The sequence below is a fragment of the Crocodylus siamensis genome, chromosome 12 (genome assembly GCF_052110815.1).
Source record: "Crocodylus siamensis isolate JL-2025a chromosome 12, ASM5211081v1, whole genome shotgun sequence".
Classification (NCBI taxonomy): Eukaryota; Metazoa; Chordata; order Crocodylia; family Crocodylidae; genus Crocodylus; species Crocodylus siamensis.
Window position 1 is genome coordinate 36932952 of NC_143406.1, and position 23779 is coordinate 36956730.

The window sequence follows — 23779 nt, forward strand, 5'->3', positions numbered from 1 at the left end:
CAGATAGAGGTTTTGCCCTAGGGCTGGGCCAGATAAATATGTTTTCACTTGAAGGTTTTTTATAATAATTTGAACATGCATTGAGGTGGGAGGGAAGCCCTCATCTTACTGAGTGCATCTTATTAGAGCCTGGCCCAGCAGAACAGCATGGTGATCATGTGAAGCACAGCTCCAACTTCAAAATAGTTTTTGCTATTATTTTTCTTAGAGTATCCAGTGGCTAGGAACTGATTGGTTTTGTGTTAGAATCATAGCAAATGAGGCTCAGGAGGTCATCTAGTCCAGCCCCCTGCTCAAAGCAGGAGCATCCCCAACTAGATCATCCCAGCAAAACTTTATCTAGCTGGGTCTTAAAAGCCTCCAAGGATGGAGAGTCCACAACCTCTCTGGGTAACCTGTCTCAGTGTTTTACTACCCTCATAGTGAGAAAGTTCTTCCTAATAGCTAACCTAAACTTCCCTTGCTGAAACTTGAGACTTTGCTCCTTGTTCTGTCATCTGCCACCACTGAGAACAGTTCAGTTCCATCCTATTCAAAACCACCCTGCATGTAGTTGAACACTATTAAATCCCCGCTCAATCTTCCCTTCTCTAGATTAAGTAAACCTTCAGCCTCTCAGAAGTCATGTACTCCACCCCACTCACCATTTTTGTTGCCCTTTGCTGGGGTCTCTCCAATTTGATCACATCCTTTCCATAGTGGGGGGCCAAAAACATTTTAATATCAGCCTTTTAATGTTAAGCTTTTTAAAATTAAGCACTAAAAAGTTAAGGGAAACAACAACAAGTCAGCTGTACTTAAGGAAGTATTAACAAGGTTTTCTTCTTAATTAAAAACTGCCTTCATCTAAAGCAACATCTTTGAATGCCTCTCCCAAAGTGACTTTTCCAATTAACTGCCGGGAACCAGTGCTGTGCAAAGGAAGATGCGGGCAGCAGCCATAGCTGTAGGTGCTCTGATTATCAAGAGCGTAGCTGGGCAGAATTATACTGGAGGAATACACAGGAATGGTAGCTTGTTTGGCTTTACATCACTTGTATGGCATTCAGGCCTTGTGAAGCATAACTGAATAAGGACAGCAAATTGCTTTACCAGACAAAGGCGCACATGCTCACTGCTATGTCCCATTTGGATTTGTATGTGTTGAAGAACTTTCCTGAATCAGGAGCTCCAAACTCAAGGCAGGATTTTCAGCAGTATCGATGCGAGCCTCCCCCCTGCCGCCTCCTCCCCCCAAGAGGTGACATTCCCACCAACTTCTTCAGTAGGGACAGACTGAGATCAACCCTGGTTACTACAGAAAGTCCTCTTCCTTCCTGATTCAGTGAGATTTGGAAATACAACTCAACTCCCCCTGGCTGTTAGCCCATGCCCATGCCTCTAGCCACTGAGGTTTCTTGAGGTACTCCTTTTCTGTAATTCAAATTAGGATTAAATAAAAATCTACAGCTTGGCCTGAATTTCAGAGCCTTTCAGAAAAACTCGTAAAAGCCTAAAGTTCATATTCTCCAAGTAGCCTCCTAACTCACGTTCAGCCAAGTGGCCTTCAGGGAACAGCCAAACACAACTCCTACCAACTGAAGTCAGCAAGAAGATCACAGTTTACTGGTTATTTATTTTCCTTCTCAAAGGACAAAGTATTATTTTTTATGGTCTTGTTTCTAGTAGTAGTTGTTTTAGATTTAGTAAATGACCCAGAAAGCTAAGCCTACAGCTCAGCTCTGAGATGCATGTTATCCAGAGCAGCAGAATGAGGAAGGGAGGAAAGGAAAAGAAAAGAAAGAAAAGATAAAGAAAAGCCATTGAAATGAATGAATATAACAATTCAAAGCTCCATGCCGGCGTAGCTAAACAAATACTTTAGAATGAGTGTACAGCACCAATCACAGCTGTAGCCCAGTAGAGGTACAGAGTCAGTATTTAGTAACTAGATTAAAAAAATAGACTTCAGTATCATTTAAACGACGCTGTATTTCAATACAAAATGATGGCTGGCTAACCCCTGAACGGGCCTGAGCATTTACTCAAAAGTCTCTTTGGAGGCAATGGAAATTGCAAGTGCCATTTATGAATACATATTTGCAGCTGTAGGGAATGGGATGGAAACAATGGAAAGCAATGGAAATTTCACAAGATGAAGAAAAATGAAGCTGACCTCAACAGTGACATATACTTTTTAAGCCTGTGCAGGAAACACAATATTATCCCCAAAGGACTGATGATCCACAATCCTCTATCCACCACACACAACTCCAAATATGCTTCACAGGTCTGCAAGAGAACTTTAGAAAACTTTAGAAATCATCTTCACATACTCTACTCCAAATGACATCACCTCAGGAAGGAAATCAGCACATGCTACAAACACCTACAGGAGAGGGATCCAGATATCTTCCCAAACAGTATACAACAAGGCTATGAAAGATTTCTTACTGCATCCATCCAATGCAAAAAGAAGAAATGGAACCAATTACTACAGGAACAACTTTCCCAGCCACACAACAATCCTCAGAAGAAAACCACCAATACTGTACGACAGTCCAACATCATACTTGATGAAACAGAAAGAATCAACAAACCCTCTAATATTATCAGCCTCTCCACGTACACATTTACCAGAGCCGAACAACCCATGCGCTCCAAAGGCCTTAATTTCTGTCCAGAAAAACACTCAAATAAGATACTACAATGTGAAGAGCTAGAAGAATGTTTTTGATGCCCCTGTCTGAACGAATATTTCCACAACCACAAGGAATCCACTTTCAACACGAATTCATCTGGTGAAAATACTGATTAAAACATCGATGCCAGAAAATAAATAAAAACCTCAGATTGGACACCTAACTGTGGATGAAATTCAAAGATCAATCACTACATTGACTGCTTCAGAGAAAGAATGAACAATAAAAGACTCAACAACAAACACCACTATAACAACTTCTCCCTTTTAGAAAGAAGGGCCATAGACTCTCTAAGATCCAACCACCAAATAGTAATAAAACCAGCAGATAAAGGAGGAGCCATAGTTATTACCATGAAGACTACATAAAAGAAGCCAACTAGAGGAAAATCCTACTCCCCCTTTCTCCTCCAAACTCAAAACCTCCATCACATCATTTATATTGGAACTACAAGAAAAGCTCCAGACTATGATCCCTCCACTACCCAATGCAAGGAACTTCTACCTGCTCCCTAAAATCGACAGACAAGGAAACCCCTAAGACGTATCATTTCCAACCATGGAACCCTTACAAAAGAAATATCAGGTTTCATTAAATCCATCTTAAAACCGCTCATCACCCAAAGTCTGAGTTTCATCCAAGACACAAGTGACTTCCTTTGAAAACTCAAAAACATCAGTCACCTTCCCAGCAATCCCTTCCTAGCCACCATGGATGTCACTGGCTCATGCACTAACATCCCACATCAGGATAGCATCCAGGCCTGCCTCATGTATCTATAAGAAGGAGATCACAACTCAGAATACAGACCTCAGGATATCACTGAACTCAGATACTTCATGCTTACACACAACAACTTCAGTTTCAACAACCAACACTTCCTTCAGACCATGGGCGCCAAAATGGCCCCACAATATGCCAGCCTTTTTATGGCCCACCTAGAAGATGATTTCCTCAAGAACTGCACTATCAAACCCTTACTATACCTGAGATACATAGATGACTGTGGCAGGGCACTGTGTGTGCCTGTCACTTTAAGGCCCTGGAGCTGGCAGCAGCCAGGTGCCTAATGAGGGCAGCCATTTTAGGTTCAGGGATGCCCATATAAACAGGGCAGTTTAGCTGCAGGAGGCCAGGCAACAACACTGCCTGGCCAGAGGGCTGCTGAGTTTCATCTGGAGGTAAGGGAGGAGCTGTAGGGGACGGTAAGGAGGCTCCTGGTCCTGGGCATGACTTAAAACTGCACCCTGCCAGGAGTGGGTGGCCTGGTGGGGCTCCCAGTGGCGTGGGAGCCCCCAAGAAATGCCAGGCCAGTTACCATCCTGGTGAAAGGTGGGTTGGGGTGCCTTAACTCCTAGCCCTCACCTTCAGGTGGGTTGTGTTCCATTGGAGGTAGTTGTGGGGGTGCAAGCCCTGAGGAGGAGAGTGGGGAGTTGGAGGTCAGGTATGGCCAAGGCCGCCTGAGCCCTTCTGGGTTTTGAGACCCTGAGGAGGAGAGTTGGGGCCAGGCATGGCTATGGCTATGGCTATGGCCACCTGAGCCAACCCAAAGAGGGAAGCCCTGAGACCCTGAGTAAAGGGGGCTGTGCTGAGGAGTCCCAGTGTGAGGGGGAATGGGGGCTTAGCCAGAGAGCGAGAGCTGAGTCCTGACCCCAGTAAGTCCTCCACTGCTGGGAGGCAGAGTGTGGGTCAAAAATAACACTGGTAGTAGTACCATGACCTGGAGGAGGAGTGATAGTCCCCTGTGAGACCCTGAGGCACCAGTTGTGGTGTGAAATACCCCAGGTCCCCATGTCCGTGAAGGAGGACCCAGAGAGGGGGACCCCAGGAAAAGAGTACGGGTCATTCATCAAGGTCTGTCAGAGTTTCCCCTGACTGGCCTAGGCGGGGGCCAGGACCAGGAGGGTCAGAAGGACGAGGGGACCCACTGAGAGGGACACCCAAGAGCCAGGGGCCTGGGGTCCCGACTGGCCTGGGGGTGGGCTGGGGCTAGAGGAGCCGAAGGTCCCAGTGCGGGGACCACACCCGAAAAGGAACCAGTGGCAGGGAGATGTGGCCTGGTATGATGGCGGCAGAGTCTGCCTGAAGGGAGGAACCCAGGTGGGGTCCTACAGTAGGAGTCTGGGGCCCATCGTGTGGGACTGGCGTGTATGAGAACATCGTGATGTCATCTGCAAGGCTTGGGCTGTGGTGTAGGGGAGGAATGGAGCTGCAGCAAGTGCCTACTAGCAGTGGGGCAGAAAATGGGCAGCCTCCTGCTTAACCATCTAATTAATCAATTTAAGATCAAGGCATGGTGGGTGAGAAGGCAGGTGGTTAGCCCAAGATCAGGTGGGCAGGCCACGGTTGGACTGGCCTCAAGCAGGCTCCCTGTTACAATGATGTTTTCATCATTTGGGCCAAAACCCTGCAGTCTCTGATGGACTTCCACTAAAAAGTCAACAATCAGCACCCCTCCATCAGACTATCACTTGAATACTGTAAAACCAGCATTTCCTTTTTGGACACCATGATTAATATCTAAGATGGTAAAATTCAAACCAGTGTATACAATAAATCCATGGACCAACATGCATATCTACACAGAACCAGCAATCACCCTAAGCACACCAAGAAAGCTGTAATTTACAGCCAAGCTCTCTGATACCATGGAATTTGCCACTATCCCTGTGGTCACCACCTCTCAAATCTCAAAAGCCAACCAAGACACTCCTCCAGAGAAAGAGATTGCACTTTTGAAAGAGCCACCTGGACACCATATGAAAATTTGCTGCAGTACAAAAAGAAAACCCCTGCAAATCACACACCATTAGTGATGCTATATCACCCTTCCCTGGAACCTACATGGAAAATCCTCAAACAATTGCAACCCATACTAGAAGAATACCCCATTATTAAAGAGATCATTTCAGAACCACCCATCATAGCCTTTAAATAAATACCAAAGCTTGCTAACCTCATCACCAGAAGCAAACTCCCTATGACCCAAACCACACCCAATGGATCCAGACTGTGCCAGGACAAGGAATGCAAAACCTGCCAGTGTATCTCCACCACCCCCACAATAACACCACCCCACAACAGAACCATCGCCATTTCTGGATCCTATACCTGCACCTCCAGAATTGTAATGTATCTCATCCAGTGCACCAAATGCCCTGATGGAAAATATGTAGGAGAAACCAAACAACAGCTGTGCACCAGAATGACCGCTGAAAATCTATCAAAGACAAGAATACTCAACTACCTGTTGGGGCACACTTCTCACGGGACAGTCACTCCCTCTTCCTTCTCTCAGTTCTAATCCTCAAAGGGAACTTTCAACACGCCTGTCATAGATGAGCCTACAAACTTCACTGCTTCAAACTACTGGATACTAAAAATCATGGACTCAATATAGACAGTGGATTTATGATGCGTTACAACCTGCCTGACATCTGATTCACCTGGTACTTGCCTGACCTAACCGCTCTCATCTCTTTCCCCCCACCCCCCCTTTTCTCCCCTCCCTACCCCCTCTTCTCTGCCATGTTTCTTCCTGATTCCCTACCATTGCCTTTTTATTTATAGCTTCTTTTTTTACCTTATTATAACCACTGTAGTGTTTTCCCTTTGGCCTTTTTTGTTCCCTGTTTTTCTTCATCCTCCTTTCCCTGCTTTACCTTTTTGTTTTTCTAATTTCTACCCTTTTATATTTTCACTGACATCCTGTCACATTTTTAGCTTCTCTCATTCCTGCTTTCCTGATCTCCAGCTATTCCCTTTTTCACAGACAGCCTCTTTTCTACCTTGTATTTTATCATGTTGTCTCCCTCTGACCTTTGTTTTTTTCCTCTCTTTTTCCCCCTGCTTTCTTCCCCCTCCCTCCCCTGCTTTACTTTTGTCTTGCTTATCTCCACCCATTTACATTCTCACTGACATCCTGCCACACTTTTAGCTTCTCTCATTCCTTGAAGTCTCAGACCAGCAGACTCCCTATGCCTGGAGAAGGGTAATTGCACCCGAAAGCTTGCAAGAACTTTTTTCCAACTACTCAGTTGGTCTAATAAAAGGTATCACATCTACCCAAAGGACCTTGCCAGTGGTAGGGTGAAGCTGTGGAGATGCAGGTATGGCTGAAAGACCATAAGGGCAGCACCTATAGTAGCCACCTTACTCTACACTGGCTACCAGGATCGCTACCCTCCAATAACGGACATAGAGATAAGGAGGGGGCAGTGAACAGAAGAGAGACAGGCACAAAGGACTCGTCTACATTCTTTTCCCAAAGGAGAAAAAGCTTTCTGATTTTTAGAAATACTTAAAAGGAGAAAGGCTCCTCTTATTCCTGTGAACAAAGAGCAGTCAAGATTCTTTGGGTAAATCCACTATCTTTTATTAGACCAACTAAAATAGTTAGAACAATTCTTCTGTGCAAGATTTTGGGTACAAACACGTTCATCAGGCTGAGGCAGCATCTGCCCTGTGAACAAAGAGGAAATTATCTTTTGGGTCACAACAGGTGGGGGCAGAAGTGTATTTAATGCCATTGTGGCTGAGTTGTGACAGGGGAGTTGATAGACTCCTTGGAAACTGTTGGTATCCCAGGTGCTAGAATCTCTCTAAGGGTTTAAGTGGAGCCCAGCTGTGTGACCATACAGGGGAGTAATGAGGTGTTAGAAGCCACCTTCTTTTCCTGCAGTGATTACCCATATTGTCAGCTCCTACAGAAAAGCTGCTGCTGGGCTCCTCATCCACCTCCCACAGAGGTGGGCAAGAGTGGGCCAGCCTGCACAGCTCAGTTTGGGCAAAGGAGGAAATGACGTGCATGCTTATTGATGGAGAAAGAGAAAGCAGAGGCCTGACGGACTCTCAGACCCTGCCTGGTTTCTGCCCACCTTCTGGGGTAGATCAGCTATGGGCTACCCCTTCTCCAGACTAGGCTACAAGGTGTTAAAGCAGCCCTTAACTGCCTAGAATACCTACTTTTATTCATGGGCAATTAAGGCTCTCATGAATAAATTCTCTTTTGGACACTAATGGTAAAGAAAATGATGTTGCCCATTCTAGCATCATAAATCACTGGGCTCCTGCTGCAGGAATTCCAAGTCCACTTGTCAGTTTGTGATTCTTGAACCCATAAATTGTGTGGGAGCTGCTGCTAAAGACAGACCTCCATTGTTTTGTGCACAGAGGGAATTCTATTTTTGCTCAGAATTTGCATGTGAGGCTTGGGTTTTCTCTTTCTTGACACTGCCAGGTTTTTGGGTTTTTTTTTTTGTTGCACAGCAGTTTTCAGTAATTAATGAGTTGATGAAGTTTTAATTTACCTGCTTCTCCCTCTTTTCCATCTGGATGGACTTAAGTTCTGATTTTTCAGCATATAGTTGGGTATGTGTGTTAATGCACACTGGTGTTGCATGCACATGCGTGCACACACACACACACACACAGTCTGCATTGTTCCACTTTTATGCAAAGATCAGTGGAGTTCAAACATTGTGTGAGTGCAGTAATTCAGCACTGAATGCTGTCCTATGTACAGCTCTGTTTGTAGAACATATACCACTGTGAGGTCCTTTTTCAGGCACTGCCACAATACAGATATAAATTATATATTAAGATTTATGTCCATACTTTGAATAGCACCAACATATGGGAGCAATCCCATTGGTTCCAGCAGAGGTAGGGGCAGCTCAACTCAATAGTGTGTGTGTCAGAAACTGATGCTAAGAGGCTCTGCCTCAAACTGGCATTATCTTCAGATGAAGCTGGGCTCAGTCTGGCATGCCAGACTAACTAAAGCATTTCCCAATTCTTGCTGTTCTTGGTGGCAAACCATTTGTGGTTTATATTTATGACAAGGCTTTTTATCACCATTCTTAAAGTAGAGACCTGCCACAAATAATTTATGCAGCGTCAGACAAGAGATAACTAATGACCTGCTGGCAGGGTGATTATTTTGCTACCTACAGTACTTTGTACTTGAATATTCTTGTGGGATAGGGAATGTGTAATGTTAACTGCAGTAATTATTCAGTACTTTCACAAGCTGTTGTATATTTCTTGGCAAACAGCTCCCTTTGGTACTCATTTATTCTCTAAGTACCGTATATTGTGAAGATGCTTGTAAAACCAAACATCACAATATAATATTGGCAAAATATAGGAGAAAGTGCCCCCAAAAAATTCAGAGACATGATAGAGCTGCCTATCAATTGCGGTGGTAAAAATGTAGTTTTTTTAGCTTTACGACTACAATTATTTCATGAAGTGAGTGATGGACTATGAATCAATACAGGGACCTGACATTTCCTTTATAAGTAGTCCCTATATTTATTTATATTACTGTCATGCCTAGCAATCCCACTAAGGCCTGATATGATTATGATGGTTATGCCATTACAGGAAACTTGTAGTTATTGGAGAACAAGAAAAGTGGACTTGGATTTGTATTGCATGCAAAAGGGCTATGGCTAGAAATAAATCCAGTTGAAAAGTATTCAAAATTGTAGAATTTGTAAGCCTTTTTTATGTTTTCCCCTCAGAACTTTAAAAATCATCACAATTCTTATTAAACTATTTTGAGTGTTGAAGACTTTCTACCAGCTCTGAAGTGGGACAAATAAGAAGAAAAGTTTAATTATTTTTTTCCAGAACATTCAAACCAGCAATGAAACATGTCATAAGAAATTCAAAATCTGGAAAAAAATTGACTGGACGGAGTAGGATGTTCAGTAGCTGCTGTTGAGTCCATGGGCTGATGCACGTAACACGGATTCTCAAAGCAGAGACCTGTCACAAATAGTGGTAACAGATGCTCTTCTTGCGGGGATATCTAAGTGGCAATCCCGACTCTTACCTTTCACATTTTGATGTTAAAAGATCTCTGTCAGGAGGAGTTAATTTTAAACACCACTAGACACCGGGACCTGGGGTTGATTTCCCCTATGGGTCCAAACTCTCCTGACTTAGTGACACTCAGAAATCTAGCCATTTGTATTAAACGGACACTCACAGTGATTGCTTTTGTCAATAATTATCTTTTATTTATTAAATTACTTTCTTTGTGTCCTAGGGTCTCTCGTGTCTCCCCAACAGGAGTGACAGATTTCCGTATCAAAAGATTGCCAGACAGCCTCGTCTAACTCAAGTAAGTCTAACGTCCGGTCTCTCATAAAATCGGAAAAGTAAAGAACGCTAACCGACAAAATGGGATGAAGTCCTTCTGGCAGTAGTCTCTATAGCTCCTCCGAGCTCCTCAGTAGCTGGCTGCCGGCTCGCCACCTCTGTGGCCCTCCCACCCGTCCCCCGGGTTTCTGGATGCATGGCCTCCCTCTTCCTGTTTTCATCTGGGTCCTTTTTCATCTCTCTCTCCTTCCGGGACTGCTCCAGCGTTGCGGAGCAGCTGCTTTGGAACTGCGTTTCCTTTGCTGGCTCCTGCCAGCCCCGGGTAAGTATCACTGCTGTCTTCTCTTCCTTTCTACACACTGCTAATCAGATGGGGGTTGCCATGACCCAGCAACCTGGTATTTGGATTTCTATGCACACAAATGCACATGCAATATTGCTGTTTCTTCAGTGGGTGTAAATCCATTGTTGGTACAACTGTATTGATAATCTCAACAACCAGGGACATAACAAGTTTGAGAGCACCTTTAGAAAAGCATCATACATCCCTGTCCTGCCTCCCTGCAGAGAAGTCTCATGTTGGTGCCACTTTTTTCCTTTCCGGGAAGATTTGTAGCAGCTTCCTGGAACCTTTGTGAGAAAACAAAAAGCCTTTTCCTTTATACCTCTTTGGCAGGCTCCTCTGCAGAGAGGGTGACTGGAGATCATGTTTCAAATACGCTTGCAAGCAGGCCTGAAAGTATCCTATTTTTTTACATCTTTTTCAGTTGATCGTTATTACAATATTCAATTCCATTCTTAAGAAGGATGTAGATAACCACCAAATACATGCATAAGCAGAGATAAATAAAACATTAGTGTCATCCGGACATGCTGTGCTCTTGCAGGAATAAAGTAAACTATTTATACTCCAATGAATAACAACATAAATTATAGATCAGGCAATTATATCACGTGGCTGTGTGAAATTCTAGGGTAAAACTAAACCAAAGCAAAGCAGCCATGGGAAGAGGAGGTGGCTTCAAGACTGGCATCAGATTGAGAAGAGTCCTGGCTGGGCATCTAATGCTAGCTCAGGAATTAGGTATATTTATTGGCAGCACCAAATACTCATAACTTTTTTATTGTCCAGGCTACATCTGGATCAGCCCGGAAAGCTAGGCCATGTGGTTTTGGATCTAACCTAGGCTCTGAACTATAGATGGAAATTTGTATCTAGGAATTTGAATCCAAACTCTACATTTTGGGAAATGTGGAGAAAGGGCATCAGTTTGGAATTCCAGTTTGGGCCTCCTGGCTTCAGTATAAAGTTATACCACATGTAAAGGTGGCACTTTGTAGAAAAAAAGCTAGCTTTGTGAGTGCAGTAGTATCTCAGTGGTAAATAAACAGAAAAGCGTGTGCGTGTGTGAGGTGGGGGGAACAGCTTTTCTCTGGGCCCAATCCAGTGCAACCACTTTAAGTTTATTAGAGTTAACACAAGGAAGCCTGTTTAAACCTCATTAGACTGTAGTCTGTCTGCCTGAAATGCAGAGGGAAGGAAAACCCATATGAAAACTCTTTTTGGAAAAATGTCATAGATTCATTGTTTGTAGAGTCGGAGGGGACCACAGTGGATCATCGTGTCCAACCCCCAGCCTCTGGCAGGAAAGAGGACCAAGGTCAGATGACCACAGCCAGGTGCCTATCAAACCTCCTCTTGAAGACCTCCAAGTTAGGTGATAGTACTACTGCTCTTGGAAGCCCATTCCAGATTCTGACCACACTTACCATAAAAAATGTCTTCCTAATGTCTAACCTAAATCTACTCTCCACTAGTTTGCACCCAGTATTCCTAGTTACTCCCTGGGGTGCTCTGGTAAATAGCACATCACCAATTCCCATGTCATACTATTCATTTTTTCCACCCCATAATGTTGGTGTTGTATAATTCATCCTGGATTTCCCTGTAAAGATATACTATCATGGGAAATATTAAAACACAAAACTGTTCATGACATTGGCAGGCTGCTAATTTCTGTTAGGTTTGGGATTTTTGAAAGTTCCCTATTTGCAAAATATTACACATGAAGGAGGTAAGAGATCCAGGTGTCTTGTACCCATTTACAAATAAACAGATTTTGTTCATATTTAGGAGAGGTATCACCCAACTGGAGACAGCCCATCTTCTCTGAACAATCTTTATACAAAAGCTTGGGAGGAGATGTATGTGAGGTGAATCCAAATGAATGCTATCATGAACATTTTACTAACATAAGGGATTTTTCTTTATCTGGAATGGAAAAAGTGACATAATTTGATAACTCTTTTTCATGAATATAAAATACAGTTCTTTGAGACTTATGAAATAATGTACTAGAGCCAAAATGTTTGATTGATGCTATTTGCAGAGTTAAAGAAAAGCTGTCAGGTATAATCTTGCTTCAATGTATATTTTATAATAATAAGCTTTTACACACCTAACAACTTTGAACAGCTAAAGTACATATTAGTAATTTAAAGGAAAAGATATTACAGGCACATTATCATTATCCTTAAGACGACCAAACATAGGAAATTCAAAGTTAAATTAAAAAGAAAATAAACACTGTTAAGGTACTTAAGACATTGAAATGGCATTTATTAACACACAGTACTGTTGGTGGTTCTAGTTTAGGTTAAACTAATTATGAAAGATGAACTTGATGTTTTTCCCTCGTGTTTGTGTGTGCCTGTGTGTGGCCATGTGGCAATTCTGAAAGTGGGAGCTCATGCTTACAAACAGCAGGAAAAGGCATGCATCTCAAAGGCAGGCAGTTCTAAAATAATTCTGTGCAAATTAAAGTTACTGATGTGTCCCTGCTGAAAAAACCCTCCCAGTAATAAAGAAAAACATCAGAAATGCCTATCAGTCCTCAGCATTTTTCCATGTAACCATTGCACCAGCTTTCACTTAGTTTTAAGTGCACAGAAACATTTGAAACATCTACATCATTCCATTACCAAGGCCATGGAGGTGATCAGGAAATGACATAAACTATCAATTTTCTTAAAAGACCCATTATAAAACAGAATGTAATTCATAAAGAAATTGATAGTTTTATTTGTAACTTCTCAGAAAATGCATACTGTACTCAAAAGGTAAGTGTTGTAGTTTGGAGGGGAATATGCTATATTCTTCATATATTGCAAAGTGGTTTAATTCCTGTTTTAAGTGCAACATTCGATTCACTTTTATGTGTGGAACTATAAACAGGACCTCTATAATAACATAGTCAAGGGAACTATAGCATCACTCTGTAAATAATATCTAATTTTTTTTACCTGAATGATCCCCTTCAATTTTCATACACAGCTCCTTGCCACTCTGTCTTCCTGGTTCTATCAAGACAGCTCCCCTATGAACATATATACTGAACTAAATTGCAACAGTGTCATGATCTAAATCCTCTTGAAGTCTGAGTCTTTCCTTTGACTTCACTGGCATTTGGACCTAGACTTCATAGCTCTGGGCAAGAGGCAGTCTCTCAAATATACAAGTTCCAAACCATGCAGGAGTGCAGGATGTGGATTTTCATTATACCCATGTGTGGTAAAATACGGCAGCAGTGAATGATTGCTGTCTTCTCAAGTACCAGGAATTTACATGATCCAGTTGAGCACTGTCTTCTAAGAGTTGTGTTCTATATAATCCTATTTGGTAACTGGTAATAATGAGCTAGTCTGCAAGGTCTGGTTGGAGGAAAAGAAGCTGAAACAATGAGGCACTCTGAAGTAATAATACACGCTGATTCATGAAACTCAGGTGTCATATTTTTCGACCTACCTTCAAAATTTAGACTTTTGTCTAGGAATACTTATTGTTTCTGAGTCTTCCAACCATACTATTTTATGATCATGCCTGCTGGATTAGATAGAAGAAAAATAATGCATGTGTGACTGGTGCCTCTTGAGTTGGGAGGGGCGGGGGGCAGCTGCAATGGGGATGGGGCTGGTGAGCACCTGCAGAAGCCAGCAGCGGTGGTGGCAGGGATGGAGCTGGCAAGCACCCACAGAAGCTGCTAGCAATGTCAGCAGTGGGGACAGCCCTGTTGGGTGGGGGGGGGGCACATGCCCCCTATGCCTCCCCTACCAGTCACCTATAATAATATATTTTTTTAGAAGTGTAATTACCTTAATGCTATTATGAGGTTAAGCTGAGTTAGAAGTTAATTCAGTTTTGGTTTAAAATTGGACATTTTCATTCCATGGTGAATATTGTGCTTTTGTGACATTTTTCAGAATAGCATCATTATTCAATAACAAAATGAACCAGAGTTTTTAGTGTAAATGGATTTGGAAAGATGTAATTCCTTGGACACAAATGGAATGCACCATATTCAGGGAAGAAATCAATAACAACCTGTAGTGGATGATGCCCTGATCTTGAAAAAAATCAGGAGTCCTGGTACATCATAAATCAATAAAGGGCAGCTACATAGAACCAGCACAATGTAGACGTAAGTTTAGCTGAATACATTAACTTGACTTATATCCTATTCCTCTATTCCACTACCCATTTTTATTGGTTCTTGTATGTAGTTATATGCTTGAGTTTACTTTTGCTATTGTCCTGGGACGCAAAGGTACTTACCGGCGACTCCTGAGCCAGGGAATGGAGAACAGGAGGTGAAACCCACGCAGCTCGTCAGCCGCTTGTTTATTCAGCTGTGGCTGGCCGGTGATGCAAGCGCAGAGTGCCGGCCGGCACGAATAAAAATGGCGGCACATGCTGCAGGAGCATCGCTGCAGAGGCGACTGCTAGGGAGACCCGGGATCGCCCCTGTGTTACCACAGAGGATATCCCTGACGAAGGCAGCCAGAGGAGGAGAGCCTACGGGGAAGCCCGGAGAGAGGTCTCCGGAGGACACGCTGCCGCTGGACTGTGAGGTGCCGGGGAATGGGCAAAGATTGAATGCCTAGGCACGAAGCAAACGGGGCTACTGTAAGGTGTGGGGGGGGGGCAGTTAAAGGGGCAGTATGCCCAGTTTATGTTGAGCCTTTTTTCGTGTTTTGTGTTAGGCTTGTCTTTTCCCTGAGTTCTAGGGGAGACTGGGAGACATTAGACTGGTAGTGTTGCGTAGTCTCGGTTGCAGGGAGGGAAGCTGGCACTCCAATTTAGTATTAATCCAAGAGCAACGCGACTAACAGCTTGGCAACACCGTAAGGAGGCGTGAGGCCGGGGTGTAGGGATGGCAGAGCCCCGAGAGTGACTGCCAGGGAACCCTGGGCCACAGGCACGCATGATGACTGAGCCCAAACACTGGTAACATCAAGTCATGGCAGGCAGGAACGGGGTCAAGGAGTCGGGCAGGAACATCTGCTTGGCCACTGGTGGGAACGCAGGCAAGGGACAACACCAATCCCATGGGGAAGAGCGGCCTGAGAACAGCTAGTCGCGTCCCAGTGGTGACAGCTATAAAAGCAAAATAATGAAAGACAAACCTGCAAGTGCTTTCATAGTTTACAGCGCTCATGCATCTCTACATGACAAAAATGCTTACCTGAAAGCTTACCTACGGAGCATTTTTGTCTGCAGCATGTAAGATGTACTTCCAGACAAGATGGTAATAGATAGAATTGGCACATTCCAGAAAGTCTGTGGTATAGATACAACAGAATGGTTCTATGTAATACAGTATTCTTGTATGACCTGTAAAAATCTAATCAGCACATGCATTATCTTCCTGATTTCCCTTGGAACCATGAAAAATACCTGAAAGTGCACTGTGCTGGAATGTTTTTCTCCTGAACATATTAACTAGGAAATGTATAGCCAAAGGCATCTATCGTGCCCAACCTTTTAGGCCTGTAAGCTGAATAAACAGAGACAGATTTGTCCATGGGCCACATCCAGTCTTTGGCACGCATTGCTGGCCTCACCAGAGCCTGATGCATCAGAGCAGGAACAGCCCAGCCAGGCCTTGTTCCTATGTGGCTGCCTCACTCCACAGATTGATCCAGCTGCATAGGAACAGGGCCTGATCCCTCCACATGGTCCAGCCATGTGGGTCTTGGAAATTTAGCAGTGGGGGAGCAGTGGCAGTATTCATTTCCACTGCTCCCCCGCTGCCAAATTTCCAAGTCTGTGGGGAGATTTGCAGGCTGGATTACTTGGCTGTGCGGCTGACACGCCAGAGATTGAGCACCTCTGGGTTCAACCTTCAGCTGGTTTAGATTGGTATAGTTGCACTGTCTTCAGTAAATTCAGTAAATAGTTGGCCTCCGATATTCAGTCTAATACCTAATAGCAGAGGTCCTTATGACTATCTATGCGTAGCTATCAGTCTTAATATTTTCACCTTTAAACAGATTTTGAAAACATTGGATGAGAGGAGTTGGGTAGACCTAGAGTATCATTTCATGATATAACAAGCCAAATTCTGCTGTCAAAAGTATATAAGGATACAAAGAAATTGAGCTGTTGAAATGGGCAGATTCTGTTCTGCATTAACAAAGCATGGAAACTAACCTGTGTTAACTGAAAAGCAGATATACTGATACAAATACAAATAAATACAAAGCTCAATGTTGTTCATTATGGAGATGTATTGTGTTATGGTAGCACTCAGAAACTTCAGACAGGGCATGTTTGATTGTCATGGATCCACAATCAGAAATGCACCACAAGATTCTCTGTCTTTCCCCAGGGTAGGTGTATCGGGGGTTGTGGGGAATGTTTTGGAGGCAGTGACTATTAGGGGATGACTGGAGAGGAAGCTTTCAGTGAGAAGAGGGGGAATGGAGGTCCCTGGGAGGTGGAGCTAGCTGTGACTAAGGGGAGATTGGCCTGGGGAGATTTTTGCAAGGATTTTAACGAGGGCTGGGTGGTAGTCTGAATGTAGGAGGAGGGTTTTGCCAGTTTTGTTTTACAATACTCTGTTGTCAAAGCATTTGATGGCTTTTTCCGTTTTATTTGTTCTTCCCTATAATAACCCCCCCCCTTTTTTTTGTTATTATTACTTTAATGAAGAGCCATGGTAAATTGTGATTTCTGGGCCAGTGAATGACCTGGGCATACCCATTCATGCCCCATTCAGCAGCGTGGGGGACCAGTAAGCTTACACAAACCCAGGGTGCATCTCTGGGAGCACCCCAGGGTTTTGTCACTGTGGTACAAAAGTGCCTGTGTCATTGGTTCCTGTTTACAGTTACATTTGGATGATTGTTGCTTAAAGCAGGATTGCCAGAACTCATCAGGGCCCGTGGGCTGGACGAATGGCCTGGGAATGGTCCATGGGCTGGATAAATAGTGTTGGGCCAGTTTGTGGGCTGAATTGATCCTGCAGACTGGTCCTGCATGCTAGATTTACCATGCAGGGCTGGTCTAGTTCAGGCACCGCATGCAGCGTGCTCCCAGGACTGCCCCCGCATGCCACATACAGGGTGTCACAGATTGGCCCTACGTGCAGCACGTACTCTAAACCAGTGCCACATGAAGTGTGTCCTGGCCCCAGCCCCATGTGCCTCACACAGCCTGTACTGGCCCCAGCCCTGCATGCCACAGGCAACACATGAGGCTGAACCAATGCAAACCACATGTAGTAGGTGGGTCCACTCTGAGACAAGGGGTAGCACCACAGGCCAAAAGACAGGGCTCTGCAAGCTGGACCATGGGCCACATCTTTGACTGGCTTAAAGTATGAAAATGTAAAAATCAGACATTTCTAAGCAAGGGAGACCCCCTAGCAGTTTTCTAGAGCTTCACAAACTTCCAGTTGTCCTTGTTTAACCCCAGGAAGTAGGTTTATATCCATTTTACAAATGAGGAAGCTGAAGCACAGAAACTAATGACTCTTTCTAGCCTGATGCTCAATCAATGTATATCAAATTAGCTTAATGTTCATCCTGGTGTTCAGATTGTCTGTGAGAGAGTGTGATCCTCACCAGATAATGCCATTCGCTTGTCATTAGAATCAAAATGACTAGGCAGAATAAAGGTAGGTTTCTGCTTGTCCTGAGAATCAGGTCAGTCGACTCTCGTGGTCCATTGATCAAGCTACATGCTATATATGAGCAGATTCTGTTGGCTCTGTTCACTTGTCATCTTATACTTGAGAATACCTTATACAACTGTTGGTCCTCAAATATGGGTGCTGTTAATACAGCTTTATATGAATATGATGACAGTATTTCCTGGTGCTGCATCATATTCACTGGGGAGGCAGACTTGTAAAAGCCATGTAGTTGCCACTCTACCTAAGTCCCGCATACACAGATTAGTATATGAGGTCTTTATGTCAATGTCATCTCTGGCAAATGAGTAATATGTCTCCTCACAAAGAAAAGGATGAGATGAGGGGCAAAATATCATTTTCAAATCAGAGACTTTCTGGCTGCCAAGCAGTTATTCTGTATGGTTATAGAGAAGCATCTCCCCAAGGGCTGTATTTATTTCAAAATAGGCTTTTGCATGACTTTGGGCTGCAGAGGCCCTGTACGCTTCCATGGCTTTGTGCTTACAGAGGCAGCATACATTAGCTTATTTTATTCTTTGACTCCCAGTGCCCAGACCAATGCTCTCTAGGGCTAGGGACAGAAATGACACGTAAACCAGTTTATGTGATCAGAAAGTGGTTTAAACCTGTAACAGAACAGAAGCTCAGTGCACATAAACCAGTTTCAAATGGCTGAAGCGGGTTTAAGATAACCCTTGTTGAATGTAGTATCAGACTTAATTGATTGAAACTAGTTTTATGAAACTTCTGTCCCAGATCCCTTGCTGATTCAAATCTGCATGGGGAGTCCCAAGGCAGCTTCCCCTGAAAGGGGTGTAATCCATAACAAATCACAGTCCCCCAACATGTTTTCCAGTGCCAGGTTGGGCTCTGCTGTCTGCTGCAGAGGGTTGGACTGGCCTCACTCCTCTGCTGCCTAGCTTGAGTAGTGAGGGCTGGCTGACATGGTGGGAGGGAGGAGGAGGCCAAGATGGGCCAAGGACGAAGACTAGTCTATGGGGGGATTGCCCCCCCAGGCAAACCCTGGCTGGGGGCTGGGGTTAGGGAGGGAGGTTAAACAGCCCTTCCCCTGCTCAAATTTACTGTTGGCTACAACTGTGGTCAACAAATCCCAGAGGCACCTGGAAGCAGGAAAAGAAAGTGATTCGCAACCCTGCAGAGTCCTGCTGCTGTAATTCTGAACTGCAAATCAGCTCACGCAGGTCTCCGCATGAACCAATTTGCCCCTGGCCTGCCTGTTGCTGGCCCCAGGCAGTAGCACCAGTCTTCTGTGATCTGGGAGGCAGATCAGGAGCCCACCCCCCAGGAGCAGTTCAGCACAGCCTCCACAGCCCTCCTGGGGGTGCAAGCAGGCCCCAATCTGCCTGCTGGATGACAGGAGGCTGGTGCTGCTGGCTGGGGCCAGCAGCAGCACTGATCTTCCCAGCGCTGGGTAAGGGCTGCACCCAGTGCCATCCCAGGCAGCAGGAGCAGCCTCCTGTGACCTGGCAGGCCGATCAGGGCCTCCCACATACACCCCTGGGAGAGCTGTGGGGCTCTGAATCCTCCTGTGGTGTGGGGGGCCCTGATCTGCCTGCCAGATGACAGGAGGCTGGTGCTGCCAGCTGGGCACAGCCCATGCCAGGAACATCGATGCTGCTGCGGACCCCAGCCAGTAGCACCAGCCTCCTATCATCCAGCAGGCAGATCGGGGGCTTGCCTGCACCCCCCGGAGGGCTGGGGGGGGCTGTACTGGACTCCTCCCAGGGTTGCAGGCCCCTGATCTGCCTGCCAGATGACAAGAGACTGGTGCTGCCAGCTGTGGCCAGTGGCAGCACCAATCTTCTCGGCGCTGGGTGGGCAAAATGTCAAAATAGCATTGAAACACCAAAACAGTTTTGGCAAAGTGAAATGGAACAGTGCTTTCAAAATGCAACAAAACTTGAAATGAAACATTGTTCTGTCGAAACATTGAAACGAACATCAAAGCAGAATGATGCTATTTTGCACAGCCCTAGTAAATGTCCATCCGCTGCTGCTTCAATTTAATCTGTGCTGCTTAGACTAATCTGCAAATACTGAATGGATTCAGCCTCAGGCTTTGTGACTATCTGTACCTAGCCTAGATGTACAGTTTAATACAGCACTTGGAAGAGAACAGTCCTATTTGACAAACACAGACCAGGTTGGGTTTGGAACTTTTTGGGAGCAGTGGCTACGTTTCTCCCTTTACAGTATTCTCCAAGGACAATCATATAAAAACAGTCATTAATGATTAAGGGGCCATGGGAATATCTTGAATATATTATGGCTGTCACATATTTTGCCTGTAGTTTTGCTTTTAGATTGTTCACTGTGTGATTACAAAGGGTTAACTCAAACAGGAGGTATTTGCACGTAAGCAAGAAGGGGAATAAAAGCTTTGGATTTATCAGTACTTACAGGAAAATGCAGGTGTCATTCACTTTTGACATTGTACCTGTGGCTATGCTGAGTTCTGCAGTCTGGCTTGTAAGCACTGAGGAAAGTAGAGCAAAGGGCTTGAAGGTAGATAGATCATCCTGGAAGGACAGGGCAGGCAGTGAATTAGGGGCTGCTGGAAAGCAGACTGAATCGCAGTCCCAGAGGCTGCATATCTCAGCCAGTAGGTAAGGTACCTGTATTTTCTAGCACGTTAGAAACCCTTTTTCCTCTTTTTATGCCTTCTTCCTGTTGTTGTGATTAAACATCGGTTTATTTTAATAAAGGTGTTGCTGGGTCACTGAATTGGCCAGCACAGGCCTGCTGAGTAACCACAGTTGGTAGGTGGGACCTGGTCTATAAGTGGGAGAACTGCTGGACTCCACATGAAAAGATATAAAGCTGTAGGCCCTTGAGTGAGTGCATGCCAATAAACTCGACTGGGGTCAAAGACGTACCTAATCATGGCCTGTGAATACATGTGGGTGTATTTTAAAGAACATTTTAGGACTTGTAGTTAGAGAATTTGCCCCTTGACTTCACTGGACTTTGGACCCATTCCTTACAGACTTCTACGCCTTTATGCAAGATTTTACAGTGGCCTGAAGATCAGGCTAGATCAGGAGTGCAGAGCATGGGCCCCTAGGATAGTATCAATGACCCAGTACCTTGGCCAAGCAGTGACTGGTGACTTGGCCAGACTCTACATGTGCCTAAGTGAGTTGGGTGTGCTGCAATTCTGATCCGGATATATGCAGGGATGGGAGTAGGCCCAGGAGCTGTGACTGCACCTCTGGTACTGACTCCTGCAAGAGCTAAAACTGGGACCAGACCAAGGCACCACCAGTAGCACCAGGAAGTAATGGGCTGTGGCCATGGCTTGTTCTTGTCAAGTCTGACAGGAAAGCACGGTCCTATAAGGGGAATGACCTTTCCTCATTGCTGGACCCTGAGAGAAGGGGGCTGTGAGGCTGGGGCCAGTGGGGCTATCCCAGGGGTGAGCAAAATGCGGCCCATGGGCCAGATGTGGCCCACCAAGTCATTCTATCCGGCCTGTGGAGCCCCTAAAAAATTTAGAAAATTAATATTAATCTGCCCTGGGCTTCCTGTCATGCGGTCCTCAATGGCTTGCCAAAACTCAGTAAGCAGCCCTCCGCCCAAAATAATTGCCAGTCCCTGGGCTATCCCCTCCCCTCCCCTCCCGTTACCATGGATCCTCTATTGAAAATTGGAGCCTGTAAGTTTCCTTCCATAGTTTTGGGGATGTGAACCATTGCATTAGACTATACTAAAATCGCAGAAGACTCGTTAAAGGCAGAATAGCATATTCAGGGTCCTGAATCTTGGGGAATGAAGTTTAATTCCAAGTACTGATTTCTCGGCCTTTTTATTGCTCCCTTATCACCAAGAAATCTTAAGTTAATTGGTCAGGGTACACTTAGCTGAAAAGCTCTACGTGAAACATGTTCCCTTGTCTGTCATTTTTCTCTAAGACGATGCTTTCCCCAGCATTCATTTAGAAAAGACCGGTCACTGTCTGGCTGTGTCTTTGGGAGAAAACAAACTGAAGTCCATGGACATTTTAAGTTCACAATTAAACCTTCACTACAAGGAATAGTCTGTATTATAGTAGTCTGTAGCCTGTTTCATTTGTAATGTGGAGAATTGTAATATGAATGTGAACTGTTACTAAGAAATAGGGAATCTTAGGCTTCTGTTAACTGTTATCTCAACATTAATGGATGAAAGCAGACTCATCATTTTACTCAGAAATCTCTGAATTTTGTCTCGTGCTATGTCTCTCTCCAGAATCATAGAATCAATGAGTCGGAAGGGACCTAGACAGATCATCTAGTCTGACCCCCCTGCCATGGGCAGGAAGAAGCACTGGGGGTGGCAGGGGTCATAAGACCCCAGCCAGGTGCCTGTCCAGTCTCCTGTAAACGCAATGGCCCCTTTTTAGTGCAAGAAGATTTGCTTCTTGTTATCTCACTCACCCCAGGTCACCTCAGCTGGGACTCAAACCCAGATCTCCCACATGGTAGGCAGGAACACTGCCACCACCGGTGGCCAAAAGTAGATATCATCGCCTGAACAGGGACTTGAACCCTGGACCCTCAGATTAAAAGTCTGATGCTCTACCAACTGAGCTACCCAGGCTCACAGCTTTGCTATTTTTGTATTTTTTGTTCACTACACAACAAAAACTACACAGGTGTGGAGGTATCCAGATAATTATGTAGGATAAGTGCACAACCATGCATAAGCTGTCTAATTTACACAACTTGTCTGGTGATTTTAGGACACAATGAGCAGCCCTAGAGGGCTCCAAAATATTGAAAGGAGGAATCCTACCCTCCAGAAATGTATTACGGGTGTATCTGTGTTTCTGGGATGTTCCCAAGAGCTCTGCCAGGCAGCATGCCCCACCCCTCCTCCCTGGATGTGCTTCTTGGTGGCTCTTTCAGGAGCTCTGATATGCCACGTATCTGGGTACGCAAGAAAGACTGTGCTGAGAGAGTATCAAGTTGTACGTTTGACTCAAAGGGTGTCTTTTTATAGCCTAATCTTCTATCTGTACTGAGAGCATGGGTGAATTACTACAGACACCACACTACAGACTGTGGCTGCATTCATTCAGGAGAAGATTAAGCTCCTGCAGGGAAGGTCTGCAGGTGTGCAACTATGAGAAACCATCCTCCTCCTCCACCTTAAAAGAGGGAGGGAGAAGTACAGCCATCTGCTGGGGAGGGGCGTCATGGATGGTTCCATTCCCGTAGGTCCATCTAGCACATGGGATAAGTGTGAGACACCAGTACATTTTTTATCAAGCACAGGTATTTTAACTCTTTGATTGCTGGTGCTGGTCCTGGATGGGAGACAGAAAGATGCAAAGTACTAGTTGATAGATTGGTACTACTAAATTAGATAGCTGCTGATGTTTGCATCTCTACATGCGTATCATAGATACTCACTAAAACTAAAATGAAATATGATGTCTTTGGAAGCAGAGAACAATAGCTGAAGTGTCAGGTTAATAAAAGACATTGCCTTCCCACGCCGGGTTCTAATCTGCTCGATGATTGCGTTCATTCTGCCAAATCATATTTAAAAATAAAAAATAAAACCAAAATGAGAGTAGCAAAAACTTGTAATTACTTCACTGTTATGTATTCTGTTGAGTTTCACTGCATTGAAATGTATTTCTAAATAACTGAAAGGGTTGCAATAACATCTGGATGTTATTGTGATCGTATAAGGAATTAGCCAATAGCGTTACTGAAGGTGAGAACTGATGCATGGCATTTTTTTTCATCTGAGGATTCCACACTTGGGGAAATTTCAGCAGTGTTAATGTTGATTTGAGGAATGATCATCTCGTTTCTGAAAGAGAATTTGAAGTAAGGTTCCTAAAGGAAAGCCCATCTTTATTCTGAAATATTTTCTAAATTAAAAATTAATTGAGCTGACAGAGTTCTACCTGGTGAGCAAAAATATTTCTTCTTTTGAATGAAAGTATAACCTATGATGATATCAAATTTAAAATCATGGTGACTTTATAAGTATAGGACA

The 23779-nt window shown here is 44.4% G+C and overlaps 1 non-coding gene across 1 annotated transcript; it reads right to left on the reverse strand.

The window, feature by feature from the left end:
* Positions 1–22293: 22293 nt before the first annotated feature.
* On the reverse strand, positions 22294–22366 carry TRNAK-UUU (transfer RNA lysine (anticodon UUU)). The gene has a single exon. It is a non-coding gene; the product is annotated as a tRNA-Lys (tRNA).
* Positions 22367–23779: the final 1413 nt, after the last annotated feature.